At 34.6% G+C, this 19371-nt stretch overlaps 1 pseudogene; it reads left to right on the top strand.

Moving 5' to 3' along the window:
* The first annotated feature begins 243 nt into the window (after positions 1 to 243).
* On the top strand, positions 244 to 3658 carry LOC114265651 (uncharacterized; annotated as a pseudogene).
* Positions 3659 to 19371: the final 15713 nt, after the last annotated feature.

The following is a 19371-nucleotide window of genomic DNA, read 5'->3' as shown; positions in this document are numbered from 1 at the left end:
TTCCAAATCACTCATTGTTATGGATTCTTCACCCTCTACCACTAACATTAATTCCACCAAGGACAAATATTTTTTCAGGAGATCAAAATGCATGCTCAAAACCATGGAAAATACACCTAAGTTTTCTGAAAATTCGAAAGATAAATGTTAGGAAATTTGATCGGTTACCTTATATCTTACGACCTTGATTTTGGCAAAGAACCTTTCTTGGCAGCTTTGTATATTGCCTACAAAATTTTAGTGATGCTGCTCATTGATCCTGCAAAAAAGATATCATTTAACCACAACATTAGTGATGGAGATTTGGTTATTGTATATGAGAAGCATGATAATATGAAGGCTGTTAAAGTATGTGAGATTTCAGTTCTCTAGAACTGTTTTGATGTTTTTAAACATTCAGATTGGATTGGAAAACCCTTTGGCTTGAAGGTGTTCAGTAACAAGAGCGGATTTGTTTACTTGTTAGCTCCGACTCTTGAGCTTTGGACTCTAGTTCTGTGCCACAGAACTCAGATTCTATATGTTACAGATATTAGCTTTGTTATTATGTACTTGGAATTAGTTTATGGTTGTTTGGTTCTTGAGTCTGGCACTGAAAGCGGATCTTTGACCACCTCACTTACAAGGGTTGTAGCTCTCATAGGACATGTCTATACCCGTTTGATTTTCACGAACAAAGGGCTGCCTTAGCTAGGTAAGAAATCAAAATCTCTCAAATTTATGGTACTTCACAATGTATTACTCAGTCTATGTTTAATTCCAATTGGACTCTATAGAAAAATCTATTTGTAGATGGACACCAAAAAAAACACAAACACAAATATAAAACAAAAAATAACAAAAAAAGAGATAAACAATAACCAAAAGGGATCGTAATTAATTTTTTTGTTTTTAAGCATATTAAACTTGAAGGAATAAAAAAAAGGTCTCTATTTTCTTCAAAAACTGTGCTGGCATTTTAAAAACTTGAAATGTTACAGCTCAAAGGAACCTTTTATGTGGGTGTTTTTATTTTTTTGTTTTTATTTTATTTTATTTTCTATAAACCATATAGTTGATGCCTTGTTTAAGTTATGTGTTCAAGTAAATCATACTGACTGATAGAATGGATGCTTCTTCAAACTGAGGTCAAGTTGATGTTATTTAAGATGAAGCTTGTGTTCTCAAATTCAAGTCAGGTTATGTTTTATATTATTTTTTTGGTCCCCTCAATGAATTTAGGTTACATGGTGTGATCTAATGATAGTAATAAGCTTGTCTGGCTTGTTAAAAAGAATGTTTCAATAAAGTCATTCACAACAACATTCAAGCAAAGTCACAAAGGCTGCATCTTTATGTATTTTGAAGATGTAAAATTTTTAAAATGCTGACTTGAGTTTTTATTTTTGAGGCAGGGAAGATTTTGAGAGGACAGGACTAAGTAGTGTGGTCATAGCGAGTTAGAGTTATTCAATGTGTGAGGGGTTTCTTGATGATTTTTGTGGAAGGCTGATTCTGTCTTCCTAGACCTACCGCAACCTTGGTTAGCCATTCCTTCTGCTAGGAAAATGTTCAAACAAGATGGGATTTTGTGCTCATTCTCACCATGCATTGAGCAAGTACAACATTTTTGTCATGACCCGAACCCGCCCCTATGGATTAAGGTCATAACCGACCAGTAATCAAGGGATTACCTGCGGCCTCAAACCAAATAAAACATATCTTATCAAGGTTGAGGGGCCAAAACGAAAGAAAACTTACAAATTGTCCATAGAGCTGTGCTTACATGGTATAGCAAAATCATTCCAAAATATTCCGTAATAACTCACACATACCCATAGAGTTAATCTATATCCAGGAACTTTTAGTCATATAGTCAGCCAAACAAAACATATGTACAAAACTAATCCATCGTTTTCGTCAACATAGCAAAAATATAACAAAAGAACGTAAGGGCGAAAACAAGTCTCGTGCGTGAGACGTATGGGCTGACTCCCCAAAACTTTGACTATTTCTCACATGCTTCATTGAGGTTGGGTTTGGACATCTCTTGGCTCACCTACAGACACATGAATGAGAGTGAGCGAAAGCCTAGTGAATAATATCAACAAAGGAGATACATGAACATAATTTGAAACAAATACACCAGATGACCTTGAGCCCACTTCATGTTTCTATGTAGTGTATCAAGCGACTACAGATCCAGACATGTCAAACGGCCTCGGGCCCAATTCATTTATATCCGACGACCTTTGGCCCGATCATCCATGTTCAACGGCCTTTGGCCCCATCATTCATGTCCGACGGCCTTTGGCCCAATCATTCATGTCAAACGGCCTTTGGCCCAATCATTCATGTCAAACGGTCTTTGGCCCAATCATTCATGTCTGACGGCCTTTGGCTCAATCATTTATGTCCGACGGCCTTTGGCCCAATTATTCATGTCCGACGGCCTTTGGCCTAATCATTCATCTCAAACGGCCTTTGGTCCAATCATTCATGTCAAACAGCTTTTGGCCCATAATTCAAATCAACAGACGAATATTTGTCGATAATTCAAATCAACAGATTTATAAAACTCAAATAGGAGTAAGCAATTGGACAAATAGTATACTTTGAAATGTCTTTACTAAGATATTACTCACAGTGTTCTGCTGGTAGATTCGTCCTTGTGCTCGACCTTAGAAGCTCAAATCTTCCAAATTATGGTTAATTCTTGAGTTAATCTTCAAGATTTCCAAGCTTCTTGATCAAAGCTTCAATTGCCTTCACTCTCTCTCTCTAATCGACCCTGTCTCTCTCTCTCTCTCTAGAGTGATCCCAGCCAAAGGAGAGGAATTGAGCTCAAAACATTGCTCATAAATACAAATAGGCCACTTATATATGTTAGCATAATCAAATTTGATTTAGGCTAAGTAATTAAGCTTAATTTAATCGTTCTGAATCTAATTATTTTGGTCTAAATCAATTTTCAATTAAATTTCACTGTAGGCCCTAAAAATTATGCTAATCACAATGGCGTAGTCAATTTCGGTTTCTATGGCCGATAAGGCCTTCAATTTTCAGTTCATAATAGTAAGTTGAACAGATTTTCCTACGGTGAACAGATAGAAATTCAAAACCACATATAATCATATAAGTGGCACTCAGAATAGATTAAACACATAATTACAATCTTAATTAAGATCAATTAGCATAACACAGAACATGGTTATCACAGTTCTTGTGAAACTCCATAATTAAATTTTACCGGTCAGCATTTTTGCAGTTTATTCTTTTGGATTTTATGAGCTATTGTGTTCTCATTTTCAATTTTGGCCTCGCTGACTTGATTTTGATGCTATTTAAATTCATTTGTTTTGATTATTAGCAGTTGTTAATTGGCGATTGAATTGCCAGTTCACATTGAAAATACATTTTGATGGATGTTATCTTGTGCTTGTGTAGATATAAAAACATTTGAGGTACTCCTTTGCATATGTATGAAGTTAGAGAAGGGAAAACAGAGAGCTTCCAAGCTGATGATAGTGCTGCTCTTGGGTCTCTTCCTAGCAAGTGGAGGCATGGCTCAAATGAAGCCAGCAATGCAAGTTCTCTTACAATCATGGTTAGACCCTCAGCTGAGGCCAGAGGTCACACTGGCTATCTCACTTTTGCAAGACTCGGATGCGTTTCTTAAAGAATGTGATCATAACTACTTAGAAAGCATGCTACAAATTATTTGTTTTGTTTTATTTTATTTATTATTCAATTTTAATTTTTGTTCAAGCATGTTTGGTTGAGAAGGTTGAAAGGCTTATATATGAAGTTTGCAAGTTATATATCAAGTAGTATAAATTATGATCATAAGGTGGAAATTACATCATAAGGTGGAAATTACATCATATATCAGGTAGTATATCAAGCAGATTCTTAGACCATTATTCATGTATTGCTTCATTGTCCCTTTATTTGGCAAATTTGGTCTAACATCATAGATTGGTGGGGTTTATGTTGGGTATGCCCAGGCTCTGTAGCGGACTTATTTGTTTGGTGGTCTAGTACTAAAATCAGGAAGAAAGAACTCCAAATATGGAATGCCATCCCACTTGCTATTTTGTGGCCAATTTGGAAGCTTAGGAATGATTGTGTGTTCAATAGTGCTCATCCTAACTTCATGGAGCTCTGTGAGCTTATCAAGATTGGATTTGCAATTTGGTTGAAGTGCCATTCAATTAGGAATTCTTACTCCATTCATGACATTGTATCCAATTTGAACCAGATCAGAAAGATGCATTTGATGGATTAATTACTTTGCTGATGTTTCGTTCTGCTGTAATACTCTGCTGTTCATTTGTTCTGTTCACTTATTTGTGCTGTTTGTCTCATACTCTGCTATTCAGCCTTCTGCTCAATCATCTATGATGAAGGTTGTCTGTTGTTTGTTTGTGATTTTTGTGATGAAGGCTGGCTGTTTGTGATGCATGCTATTTGTTTTTTGTGGGCAGAGGAGATTCATGGTGGATTGATGTCTGTGATGAAAGCTAGTTGTCTATCTTCTGCTGTTTGTTTTTCTTCTTTGTTTGTGATTAGTTTCTCTCCAACTCTTGATGGTGTGCTAACATATGATTGGGCGATCCTATCGGTGCCAACCTAGTTGGGTTCGATTTGTTTCGCTATGATACTTTTTGCATCCATCCCTTATGTTTATTGTTGTACTTCTGTTTTGTTCATCAATAAAGTTTTTTTTTTTTTTGCTAATAAAAAATGGTGGAAATTATTGTTGTATGAAGAGGTGCAATCTACAACATCAAACGCCAAAGGGCAAGATGAAGTGGTCATGATTAATTTGAGACATGGTTGTTAAAACAATTGTTAAGAGAGACAAGGAAGAGTTAGTGGTGGTGGGGCGGTGGTAGCGTGGTCGTGAAGGGTTGGATCAGATGTAAGGAAAATGAATGTAGCATTTGATAGAGTTTTAGAATTATGATTTGAGAATAGAGTTGTATTTTGAGTTTGTGAGTTTTAGAATTATGATTTGAGTGTGAAAATTTTGTTTAGTTATAAATTTTGAAAAGAGTTTTGAATTGAGATTGAAATTTTTGATGTAACATATGATATTTGATACAAAAACATATAACTCATAACCAAACATACAATCTAAAATTCTATTCAAAGCTCATAAAAAATTTTAAAAAAATTTTGAAAAATATTTTTTATTTAAAATATAAAAATAACAGGTGCCAAAGAATAAAAAAAAATAAAAAAACAAACACTTCCGGTCAACCAGCTGGACGATCGACCGAGGTAGACGTGTTTTCGCCAGTGGGTGTAGAATTAATTTTTGAAAATTTTAACCAAATACTACACTGAAACCAAGGGGTGAAATTAAGTTTTCAAAGCTTTACCAACACAGTCTAAATTTTGTTATATTTTGATAATTTTAAATAGGAATACTATTATAAAAAAAAATTTGAAGAAAAATTGGAAAGGGGATTTTATTTATTTATTATTTGTTAGGTAAATAGAAACTTCCTTTCTTTATAACATTTCTATTTGTATATCATTACTTAATATTTAGTATATATACTTGAAGCCCAATAAAATTAAAATCCAAAATATTATATATAGTATTTATTTGACTAATTTATTTCTCATTTTATATTATTTAATTTTAATTAATTATAAATTATTATTTATAATATATTATACTATTTATAATTTTTATTAGTATTTATATTTTTTTAACCATAAAATAACTTCTCACTTTGTTCTTGTCTTCAACCTAATTTGCTCTGCCCTCATATGATATCGAGTTGAGGCATAGGATTACAAACATGCCTCTAATTGACTGAAATGTATTAGTGAGCGAACAATACAAATACAAATACAAATTATTATACATATAACTTTAAGAGAAAAAAAAAATAAAAGAAATGATATAAATTATAAATTCAAAGATATTAGAGGTTTTAAAGATTCTACCAAATGTCTTACATGGGTGTGGGACTCACATGGGGCTTACATTGTGTGGGTCTCGTACCAATGTGAAACATTTAATAAAACTTTTAATAGAATATTTAGAATCTCTGGTATTATTCTTATAAATTATAAAATAAATTTGAAAAAATTGAAGGACACGTGCCATTCATTAGATCCGCCAACCGGGTTAGTACTAAAATGCAAATCATAGGATTTTGTCCACCAAACATAGTTAATCATGTGAGTGTCAAACCTAAGATCATGTGCACAAGCATCCCAGTCTGAACATGTATCGTTATACATCCTGGAAGCTTCTTTACATTTTATTATTATTATTATTATTATTATTTCTTTTTAAGGTTTAATTTCACACTTGTCTTCCTAAGTTATTGTTATTTTTATTTAATTTTTAAATTATCAATTTAAATCAGTTCATATTGTTCAATTAGAGGCAATCCATCCAAATCAATAATGCTAAAAATCTAATTCAATGGGTAAAAATATAAATCATACAACTAAACAATCATTTTCTAACTCATAGTATATTAGACAATTTATAGCCTACAACCAAACCCCCATCAAAATAATGAATAAAAAAATATGTGTTCAGTTGAATCATTTAAATTGTTCAAAACTTGAAATGACATTTTTGTTAATCAAATAGGATCGTAAGACTACTGTCTCTAATGGGACTACAATAGCTAAAATTAGAAACTTAAGAGAGCAAATAAATAAAATTAATAATTTAAAAATAGAATATAAAAAACAATGATAATTCAGGAGATAAAAAAAATTAACCCTTTTTTCTTGAAATTCATGTGTCATTATTCTATTTATTTTTCTTTATACGATGGCAAATATGCAAGCCACTTATACTTTTCCACTTGGATTAACTTTCCTTTAAAATTTATCCCACAAAAAATACGTAATTTTACAAGAATCTTGAAATACTTTTCCATAATTTTTTTTTTGTGACAAATGAATAATTAAAGTTAATTTTTCCTTTAACATAAACGCACACGAAATGTTGAATAAATAGAGGAGGCATACAAGTTCATGTTTTGGTCACACTTGCTACTATTTGTGGGATGGACTTAATCTCGTGTTAGGGGCTTTCACATAGTTCATGTGATTTGTTTAATCAAACAAAATACCAATTAATGACTAAACCTCAAAAACCCTAACAAGAGATAGCAATAATAAATACTTCACAAATCTACTTAAAAGAGCATCTTCTTTGGATAAGTTAGTGCATCATCATTAAGGTCAAGTGTTAGCTCAGTAAACACACACTACAACAAAATTTACCTATAACTACGTTTTTGAGACAACGTTTTTCTGACAAACGCTGTGGAAAGCATAAAGTGAAATTAAAAACACGCGTTATTATCCTCTTATAAGCACGCGTTTCACTTTATAACGGTGCTCTGTCTCTATTTCTCTTTCCGTCTTTATCATTCTCTCTCTATTGTTTTCTCTCTTTGTCCTAGATCTAGGTTTTCTCTGTCTCTCTGCATGCTTCTTGAGAGATTCATCAGGTTCGATTTCGATTCCCGCTTTATTGTTTTCTAAATCCATCGATTCTTGAATTGATTTGGTTGAAATTTCTTCACGATTGTTTGTTTTTCTTGATTCTGACTTTGATAATTTTGTAGAGGAAGATGAATCGGTTGCTTTGCACGAATGTGAGGTTACGAGACCGAGGAGTGAAAAAGGATCGAGATCATGGATTGGGATCGGGACCAAGACTGGTCGAGTCGAAGCAAGAGGAGGAGACGAGATCATGAATATTGGGTTTCGAGTGCGATGGCGTTGGATGCGCCCTACCTGTTGAAGCTCCTCCTAAGGTTAGTCCTCCTGTCGCTACCGTCCCTCTGGTCTCGTTTGTTGGAAATGGTAGAAAAATTCTGGGTAAAACCAGAATTTTTTCGCAAATTTGGTCTATTTTTTAGGTGGGCCCCGAGTGTCGATTTACTCGGGTCAAAGTGGTAACGCTTTCTATGCCGCGTTGTGATTCACGTGATATATTTGGTTGCTCAAAGCCATTACCGAGTGAATAGGAAATTGAAGCCAAAGTGTGCTCCATGGAAATGGAGTTTTGGTGGAAATTCCTTAAGGTTGTAAATTGGCTTGTCCCACATTAATTTGGTGGGAATTTTTGAAAGGGTTTATAAGGCTTGGGTGAGATACTTGGGGTGTGCCCCAAGGGGTACCCAAGTGTTTTAGAGGGAGAGATTATGGGTAAAATGGGTTAGACCCATCGGACCCAAAAATCACCACGCGTGCGCCGCCGTCCATCCGGGCGGGCGGGCTGGGTTGGGTTGGGCTTCTAATCTTTTTGGGCCAAAAATATTTGAATTTAATTTTATTTTTTGGTAAAATAAAATCCAGAATTCAAATTAAACTGGTTTGGATTTATTGTTCATCCAAACAGGGCCCTTCCCGTTTTCAAACAGAATTAAACTGGTTTGGATTTATTGGTCATCCAAACAGAGCCCTTCCCGTTTTTATCTGTTTAAATTTGAAACTAACAGGTTTCATACCTATTCAATTCAAAATCAAGAGCCACCTTTACATCTATAAATAGACTAGCCTCCCATTTGGATTTCACTCCAATTTTCGTACTCCATTCTCTGCTTTAAATCTCTGCATTTTGCTGCATCTTATTTTTGAAAGAAAGAGTGTAAACACTTTGTGTGTTCGACAAACGATTAAATTGTAGTGCTGCTTTTATTCGTTGATAAGATCATTTTATCCTGAGAGATAGACATCCAAATTCTGATAGCACCGTGGAGAGGACGAATCTGTCTTAAGGAAACAGTGTTAAACACTGGACTTGATCAGAAAAGTTATTCAAATAAATTAACCAAGTAAGTTGTTTAATTTTGTTCTGTTTTTATTTGTTTATTTAATCAGATTTTATTTTTGTTTTTGTAACAAAATAAAATCTGTGGTTTTATTTATTTATTTTTATTTCGTGTTTGATTTTTGTAATCAAACAAATTCTCTCATTTTCTTTATTTCTTTATATTCTTGTTGTTGTTTTATACACAACAGAATTTAATTTTTAAATACAGTGAAGATTGTCCTACAATCTTAAGACATAATCCATTTTGGTATCTTCATTGTATTTAATTTTTTGTGTTTTCAAAGTAATATTCTGGTTGGAAAAATAAATAGTGATTTATGCTATTTGACAGATAGTAGTAATATACTGTCTCTTTTCTTTGACAACTAGTAGTAATATACTGGTGTCATTAACAATTGCAGAATATTATTTGGTATTACAGAAAATTATTGTGATATTTTATTTTCTAGTTTTAGTAACAAGGAAAATAAAATTATTTTGTTGTTATAATTTATTTTCTGGTTTTAGTAACTAAAAAATTAATTTGTGTTTTAATTTTTTCTGATTTTTGTAATCAGAGATTATGGCTACTACAACTGAAACTGCATCTGGCAGTGGTACTCCTATTATTACATCTACATCGGTCCCTATTCAGAACCATGTTCATGTACCAATCAATCATGGAGAAAAATTGGAAAAATTTAATGGTACCGAGTTTGAGAGATGGCAGCAGAAGATACTGTTCTATCTTACAACTCTTAATTTGGCCCGGTTTCTCCATGAAGAGGCTCCAGCACTTAAAGAGGGTGAAAGTGATCGGCAAGTTGTTGCCGCTGTAGATGCTTGGAAACATTCAGATTTCCTGTGCAGAAACTACATCCTAAATGGCCTTGACAATATGCTGTATAATGTATACAGTCCTCTGAAAACAGCAAAAGAATTGTGGGATTCTTTGGAGAAGAAATACAAGACAGAAGATTGCGGCATGAAGAAATTTGTCGTCGGTAAATTTCTGGACTTTGTTATGGTAGACTCCCAAACGGTAATATCTCAAGTTCAAAGTTTTCAAATAATTTTGCATGATATTCATTCAGAAGGTATGTCTCTTAGTGAGTCATTCCAAGTCGCTGCTTTAGTGAAAAAGTTACCACCGGCTTGGAAAGATTTTAAAAATTATTTAAAACACAAACGCAAAGAGATGACTATGGATGAATTGATTGTAAGATTAAGAATTGAGGAAGATAACCGAAAGGCTGAAAAGAGGAATGGGAAAAATCCCATTGAGTCCAAGGCTAATGTGATTGAACAAGTTCATAAACCACATAACAAAAAGAGGAAGTTTACTGGAGATGGTCCTAAACAAGGCGATAGTAGCAAGAAGTTCAAAGGAAAATGTTATAACTGTGGCAAAACTGGACATCGAGCTTCTGACTGCCGCCGCCCTAAGAAGGATCATGGAAGTACAAGTAAGAAGACCACCAATCAGGCCAATGTAACAGAATTGGATTACATCTCTGACGGAGTGAATGACATCAACCTCTCTGTTGTGGTGTCTGAGGCTAACTTGGTTGGAAATCCCAAAGAGTGGTGGGTTAACACTGGAGCAACTCGTCACATTTGTGCGGACAAGAAGATGTTCACTACCTACAATGAGGCTGCAAATGGTGAACAACTTTTTATGGGAAATTCTTCTACTTCTACTGTGGCTGGACAAGGGAAATTAATCTTGAAGATGACATCAGGGAAAGAACTAACCCTCAACAACGTACTGCATGTACCTGACATCCGGAATAATTTAGTTTCTGGGTCCTTGTTAAGTAAAAATGGTTTTAGGCTTGTATTTGAGTCTGATAAATTTGTATTAATAAAGAGTGGTATGTATGTTGGTAAGGGATACATGAGTGATGGTCTCTTTAAGTTGAATGTAATGATAGTTGTACCGAAAATTGCTATGAATAAGAATAACACATTTTTTGTTTATGTTCTTGAGTCAAATTTATGGCATGGTAGATTAGGACATGTGAATTTTGATGCTTTGCGTAGATTAATTGGTTTAGATCATATACCAAAGTTTGCAATTAATCCTAATCATAAATGTGAAATTTGTGTAGAAGCGAAATTAACTAAGGCTCCATTTAAATCGGTTGAAAGAAAAACCGAACCTCTAGAATTAATTCATACTGATGTATGTGATTTAAAATTTATTCAAATTAGAGGAGGCAAAAAGTATTTCATAACATTTATCGATGATTGTACACGATATTGTTATGTTTATTTACTTAGAAGTAAAGATGAAGCCTTAGAAATGTTTAAACTCTACAAAACAGAAGTTGAAAATCAACTTGGTAAAACCATTAGAATGGTTAGAAGTGATAGGGGTGGTGAATATGATGCACCATTAAATGAATTTTGTGCACAACATGGCATTATTCACCAAACTACAGCCCCTTATTCTCCATAGCAAAATGGAATTGCTGAAAGGAAGAATAGAACCCTCAAAGAAATGATGAATGCCATGTTACTAAGTTCAGGTTTACCACAGAACTTGTGGGGGGAAGCAATATTATCTGCTAATTATGTTCTTAATAGAATACCCCACAAGAAAACCAACAGCACTCCTTATGAATTGTGGAAAGGTCGACCACCTTCCTACAAATACTTAAAAGTGTGGGGGTGTTTGGCAAAAGTTGAAGTTCCTGTTCCTAAAAAGACTAAGATTGGACCAAAAATAGTAGACTGTGTGTTTATTGGTTATGCTCAGAATAGTAGTGCATATCGGTTTCTGACTTATAAATCAGAAATACCTGATATAAATGTGAATACTATTATAGAGTCTAGGAATGTTGTATTTTTAGAACATGTCTTTCCTTAATAGAAAGGACATGAATTAAGTTCACAGAAAAGAACTTATGATTGTACACAAAGTCAAGAGACTAATGACAATCAAACACAAGAGACTAGTAATAGTCTCGACCAACAGGATTTAACTAATGATGAACCAAGACGAAGTAAAAGAGCGAGAACATCAAAATCCTTTGGTCCAGATTTTCTGACATACTTGTTAGAAAATGAACCTCAAAGCTTTAAGGCAGTAATGACAGGTCCTGAAGCACCTTTGTGGAAAGAGGCTGTTAATAATGAAATTGAATCCATTATGCAAAATCATACTTGGGAATTGGTGGATCTTCCACCAGGTTCTAAACCTCTTGGATATAAATGGATATTCAAGAGAAAAATGAAAGTAGATGGTTCAATTGACAAGTATAAAGCAAGACTTGTTGTTAAAGGTTACAGACAAAAGGAAGGTCTGGACTATTTTGACACATATTCCCCTGTGACAAGAATAACATCCATTCGCATGCTTATTTCTATAGCAGCGTTGTTTAATTTAGAAATACATCAAATGGATGTTAAGACAGCTTTCTTAAATGGCGATCAAAATGAAGAGATCTATATGGAACAACCCGAAGGGTTTGTAGTATCAGGGCAAGAAAAGAAAGTTTGTCGACTTGTAAAATCCCTTTATGGATTAAAACAAGCACCTAAGCAATGGCATGAAATATTTGATCATGCAATGCTTATTAATGGGTTTAAGATAAACGAATGTGACAAATGCGTCTATGTTAAAAACACTGACCAAGGATATGTCATAGTTTGTCTTTATGTGGATGACATGCTTATCATTGGAAGCAGTCAAAACATGATCAAACCAACTAAGCAGATGCTTAACAAAAGATTTGATATGAAAGATATGGGGGTCGCAGATGTTATATTAGGAATGAAAATTACTAAAACATCTGACGGATATGCATTATCTCAATCTCATTATATTGAGAAAATTCTTGATAAATTTATCAAGGATGATTTAAATTTAGCTAGAACACCTGTAGACATCAGTCTTTATTTATCGAAAAATAAAGGTGATGTAGTGTCTCAGTTAAAATACTCCCAAATCATTGGAAGCCTAATGTACCTAATGAATTGTACTCGTCCTGATATAGCTTATGCTATCAGTAAATTGAGTAGATACACTAGTAACCCTGGGGAAGACCATTGGAAAGCGATCATTCGGGTTCTTAGATATCTAAGATTTACTCGTGATCATGGTTTGAACTTTACTCGATATCCAGCAGTACTCGAAGGTTATTGTGATGCCAATTGGATATCGGATACTAAAGATTCAAAATCCACTAGTGGATATGTCTTTACTCTAGGAGGCGCTGCTGTTTCTTAGAAGTCCACGAAACAAACTTGCATCGCACGATCCACAATGGAATCCGAGTTCATTGCTTTAGACAAAGCAGGTGAAGAAGCAGAATGGCTTCATCACTTCTTAGAAGACATTCCAATGTGGCCAAAACCTGTGCCAGCTATTTGCATTCATTGTGATAGTCAATCTGCAATAGGCAGGGTACAGAATCACATGTATAACGGTAAGTCACGACATATTCGTCGTCGACATAATACCGTAAGGCAATTGTTGTCAAACGGAATAATCTCAATAGATTATATAAAATCTAAAGAGAATATTGCGGATCCGTTAACAAAAGGTTTGACAAAAGAGCTAGTGTATAGTTCATCAAAGGCGATGGGATTAAAGCTTATTATATAAGAGTCGTCATAATGGTAACCCTACTTATATGACTAGAGATCCCAAGAACTAAGTTCAAAGGGACAACTAAGTTATGTATGGCTCGCCAGAAATCACTAAGTGATTAAAATTCCTACCCATTCCTATGGTGAGAGTGATATCTGCAACATATGTTGTTTGCAGGGGTATAAAGATAAGCTTTGCTTTTAATGATTACTTATATCTTGATAAGGTATAAAATCAAGACGAGTATAAGGAGATACTCACAATAAGAATCATCTATATGAGTGTTGAACTGGGGCCGGTTCTATGAGAATGAAAAGGCTAAATTCTCAAGAAACACTTATGAAAACCAGGCGCGTTCAAGGCCAAAATGAACACAACAGTGAGAACCACGATGTGTTAGAAGATATTTTGTGTGAAATCTATTGTCTTGCCTTACACAAACGGCTGAACAATTCAAGGCATCGCGTCCATTGGTTAGCCAGTAAGTCCGATAGGTTATCACTAGGAAAGGTTCAAGGCCGAAAACTACCTATCTTGACGCAAGATATTTTTGACTTATACTCTTTCGTAAAAGTTGCATATTGTTGCATTTCCGTTGTCATCAAATTCCATTCATGTGGGGGATTGTTGGAAATGGTAGAAAAATTCTGGGTAAAACCAGAATTTTTTCGCAAATTTGGTCTATTTTTTAGGTGGGCCCTGAGTGTCAATTTACTCTGGTCAAAGTGGTAACGCGTTCTATGCCGCGTTGTGATTCACGTGGTATATTTGGTTGCTCAAAGCCATTACCGAGTGAATAGGAAATTGAAGCCAAAGTGTGCTCCATGGAAATTGAGTTTTGGTGGAAATTCCTTAAGATTGTAAATTGGCTTGTCCCACATTGATTTGGTGGGAAGTTTTGAAAGGGTTTATAAGGCTTGGGTGAGATACTTGGGGTGTGCCCCAAGGGGTACCCAAGTGTTTTAGAGGGAGAGATTATGGGCAAAATGGGCTAGACCCATTGGACCCAAAAATCACCACACACGCGCGTGCGCGCCATCGCCACCGTCCGTCCGGTCGGGCGGGCTGGGTTGGGCTTGGGCTTGGGCGCGGGTGCGTGGTGTGTGGTTGGGTTGGGCTTCTAATCTTTTTGGGCCAAAAACATTTGAATTTAATTTTATTTTTTGGTAAAATAAAATCCAGAATTCAAATTAAACTGGTTTGGATTTATTGTTCATCCAAACAGGGCCCTTCCCGTTTTCAAACAGAATTAAACTGGTTTGGATTTATTGGTCATCCAAACAGAGCCCTTCCCGTTTTTATCTGTTTAAATTTGAAACTAACAGGTTTCATACCTATTCAATTCAAAATCAAGAGCCACCTTTACATCTATAAATAGACTAGCCTCCCATTTGGATTTCACTCCAATTTTCGTACTCCATTCTCTGCTTTAAATCTCTGCATTTTGCTGCATCTTATTTTTGAAAGAAAGAGTGTAAACACTTTGTGTGTTCGACAAACGATTAAATTGTAGTGCTGCTTTTATTCGTTGATAAGATCATTTTATCCTGAGAGATAGACATCCAAATTCTGATAGCACCGTGGAGAGGACGAATCTGTCTTAAGGAAACAGTGTTAAACACTGGACTTGATCAGAAAAGTTATTCAAATAAATTAACCAAGTAAGTTGTTTAATTTTGTTCTGTTTTTATTTGTTTATTTAATCAGATTTTATTTTTGTTTTTGTAACAAAATAAAATCTGTGGTTTTATTTATTTATTTTTATTTCGTGTTTGATTTTTGTAATCAAACAAATTCTCTCATTTTCTTTATTTCTTTATATTCTTGTTGTTGTTTTATACACAACAGAATTTAATTTTTAAATACAGTGAAGATTGTCCTACAATCTTAAGACATAATCCATTTTGGTATCTTCATTGTATTTAATTTTCTGTGTTTTCAAAGTAATATTCTGGTTGGAAAAATAAATAGTGATTTATGCTATTTGACAGATAGTAGTAATATACTGTCTCTTTTCTTTGACAACTAGTAGTAATATACTGGTGTCATTAACAATTGCAGAATATTTGGTATTACAGAAAATTATTGTGATATTTTATTTTCTAGTTTTAGTAACAAGGAAAATAAAATTATTTTGTTGTTATAATTTATTTTCTGGTTTTAGTAACTAAAAAATTAATTTGTGTTTTAATTTTTTCTGATTTTTGTAATCAGAGATTATGGCTACTACAACTGAAACTGCATCTGGCAGTGGTACTCCTATTATTACATCTACATCGGTCCCTATTCAGAACCATGTTCATGTACCAATCAATCATGGAGAAAAATTGGAAAAATTTAATGGTACCGAGTTTGAGAGATGGCAGCAGAAGATACTGTTCTATCTTACAACTCTTAATTTGGCCCGGTTTCTCCATGAAGAGGCTCCAGCACTTAAAGAGGGTGAAAGTGATCGGCAAGTTGTTGCCGCTGTAGATGCTTGGAAACATTCAGATTTCCTGTGCAGAAACTACATCCTAAATGGCCTTGACAATATGCTGTATAATGTATACAGTCCTCTGAAAACAGCAAAAGAATTGTGGGATTCTTTGGAGAAGAAATACAAGACAGAAGATTGCGGCATGAAGAAATTTGTTGTCGGTAAATTTCTGGACTTTGTTATGGTAGACTCCCAAACGGTAATATCTCAAGTTCAAAGTTTTCAAATAATTTTGCATGATATTCATTCAGAAGGTATGTCTCTTAGTGAGTCATTCCAAGTCGCTGCTTTAGTGAAAAAGTTACCACCGGCTTGGAAAGATTTTAAAAATTATTTAAAACACAAACGCAAAGAGATGACTATGGATGAATTGATTGTAAGATTAAGAATTGAGGAAGATAACCGAAAGGCTGAAAAGAGGAATGGGAAAAATCCCATTGAGTCCAAGGCTAATGTGATTGAACAAGTTCATAAACCACATAACAAAAAGAGGAAGTTTACTGGAGATGGTCCTAAACAAGGCGATAGTAGCAAGAAGTTCAAAGGAAAATGTTATAACTGTGGCAAAACTGGACATCGAGCTTCTGACTGCCGCCGCCCTAAGAAGGATCATGGAAGTACAAGTAAGAAGACCACCAATCAGGCCAATGTAACAGAATTGGATTACATCTCTGACGGAGTGAATGACATCAACCTCTCTGTTGTGGTGTCTGAGGCTAACTTGGTTGGAAATCCCAAAGAGTGGTGGGTTAACACTGGAGCAACTCGTCACATTTGTGCGGACAAGAAGATGTTCACTACCTACAATGAGGCTGCAAATGGTGAACAACTTTTTATGGGAAATTCTTCTACTTCTACTGTGGCTGGACAAGGGAAATTAATCTTGAAGATGACATCAGGGAAAGAACTAACCCTCAACAACGTACTGCATGTACCTGACATCCGGAATAATTTAGTTTCTGGGTCCTTGTTAAGTAAAAATGGTTTTAGGCTTGTATTTGAGTCTGATAAATTTGTATTAATAAAGAGTGGTATGTATGTTGGTAAGGGATACATGAGTGATGGTCTCTTTAAGTTGAATGTAATGATAGTTGTACCGAAAATTGCTATGAATAAGAATAACACATTTTTTGTTTATGTTCTTGAGTCAAATTTATGGCATGGTAGATTAGGACATGTGAATTTTGATGCTTTGCGTAGATTAATTGGTTTAGATCATATACCAAAGTTTGCAATTAATCCTAATCATAAATGTGAAATTTGTGTAGAAGCGAAATTAACTAAGGCTCCATTTAAATCGGTTGAAAGAAAAACCGAACCTCTAGAATTAATTCATACTGATGTATGTGATTTAAAATTTATTCAAATTAGAGGAGGCAAAAAGTATTTCATAACATTTATCGATGATTGTACACGATATTGTTATGTTTATTTACTTAGAAGTAAAGATGAAGCCTTAGAAATGTTTAAACTCTACAAAACAGAAGTTGAAAATCAACTTGGTAAAACCATTAGAATGGTTAGAAGTGATAGGGGTGGTGAATATGATGCACCATTAAATGAATTTTGTGCACAACATGGCATTATTCACCAAACTACAGCCCCTTATTCTCCATAGCAAAATGGAATTGCTGAAAGGAAGAATAGAACCCTCAAAGAAATGATGAATGCCATGTTACTAAGTTCAGGTTTACCACAGAACTTGTGGGGGGAAGCAATATTATCTGCTAATTATGTTCTTAATAGAATACCCCACAAGAAAACCAACAGCACTCCTTATGAATTGTGGAAAGGTCGACCACCTTCCTACAAATACTTAAAAGTGTGGGGGTGTTTGGCAAAAGTTGAAGTTCCTGTTCCTAAAAAGACTAAGATTGGACCAAAAATAGTAGACTGTGTGTTTATTGGTTATGCTCAGAATAGTAGTGCATATCGGTTTCTGACTTATAAATCAGAAATACCTGATATAAATGTGAATACTATTATAGAGTCTAGGAATGTTGTATTTTTAGAACATGTCTTTCCTTAATAGAAAGGACATGAATTAAGTTCACAGAAAAGAACTTATGATTGTACACAAAGTCAAGAGACTAATGACAATCAAACACAAGAGACTAGTAATAGTCTCGACCAACAGGATTTAACTAATGATGAACCAAGACGAAGTAAAAGAGCGAGAACATCAAAATCCTTTGGTCCAGATTTTCTGACATACTTGTTAGAAAATGAACCTCAAAGCTTTAAGGCAGTAATGACAGGTCCTGAAGCACCTTTGTGGAAAGAGGCTGTTAATAATGAAATTGAATCCATTATGCAAAATCATACTTGGGAATTGGTGGATCTTCCACCAGGTTCTAAACCTCTTGGATATAAATGGATATTCAAGAGAAAAATGAAAGTAGATGGTTCAATTGACAAGTATAAAGCAAGACTTGTTGTTAAAGGTTACAGACAAAAGGAAGGTCTGGACTATTTTGACACATATTCCCCTGTGACAAGAATAACATCCATTCGCATGCTTATTTCTATAGCAGCGTTGTTTAATTTAGAAATACATCAAATGGATGTTAAGACAGCTTTCTTAAATGGCGATCAAAATGAAGAGATCTATATGGAACAACCCGAAGGGTTTGTAGTATCAGGGCAAGAAAAGAAAGTTTGTCGACTTGTAAAATCCCTTTATGGATTAAAACAAGCACCTAAGCAATGGCATGAAATATTTGATCATGCAATGCTTATTAATGGGTTTAAGATAAACGAATGTGACAAATGCGTCTATGTTAAAAACACTGACCAAGGATATGTCATAGTTTGTCTTTATGTGGATGACATGCTTATCATTGGAAGCAGTCAAAACATGATCAAACCAACTAAGCAGATGCTTAACAAAAGATTTGATATGAAAGATATGGGGGTCGCAGATGTTATATTAGGAATGAAAATTACTAAAACATCTGACGGATATGCATTATCTCAATCTCATTATATTGAGAAAATTCTTGATAAATTTATCAAGGATGATTTAAATTTAGCTAGAACACCTGTAGACATCAGTCTTTATTTATCGAAAAATAAAGGTGATGTAGTGTCTCAGTTAAAATACTCCCAAATCATTGGAAGCCTAATGTACCTAATGAATTGTACTCGTCCTGATATAGCTTATGCTATCAGTAAATTGAGTAGATACACTAGTAACCCTGGGGAAGACCATTGGAAAGCGATCATTCGGGTTCTTAGATATCTAAGATTTACTCGTGATCATGGTTTGAACTTTACTCGATATCCAGCAGTACTCGAAGGTTATTGTGATGCCAATTGGATATCGGATACTAAAGATTCAAAATCCACTAGTGGATATGTCTTTACTCTAGGAGGCGCTGCTGTTTCTTAGAAGTCCACGAAACAAACTTGCATCGCACGATCCACAATGGAATCCGAGTTCATTGCTTTAGACAAAGCAGGTGAAGAAGCAGAATGGCTTCATCACTTCTTAGAAGACATTCCAAT

Source organism: Camellia sinensis, chromosome 1 (genome assembly GCF_055761805.1).
Source record: "Camellia sinensis isolate YWXY chromosome 1, ASM5576180v1, whole genome shotgun sequence".
Classification (NCBI taxonomy): Eukaryota; Viridiplantae; Streptophyta; class Magnoliopsida; order Ericales; family Theaceae; genus Camellia; species Camellia sinensis.
This window is presented reverse-complemented; position numbering and strand designations above follow the sequence as displayed.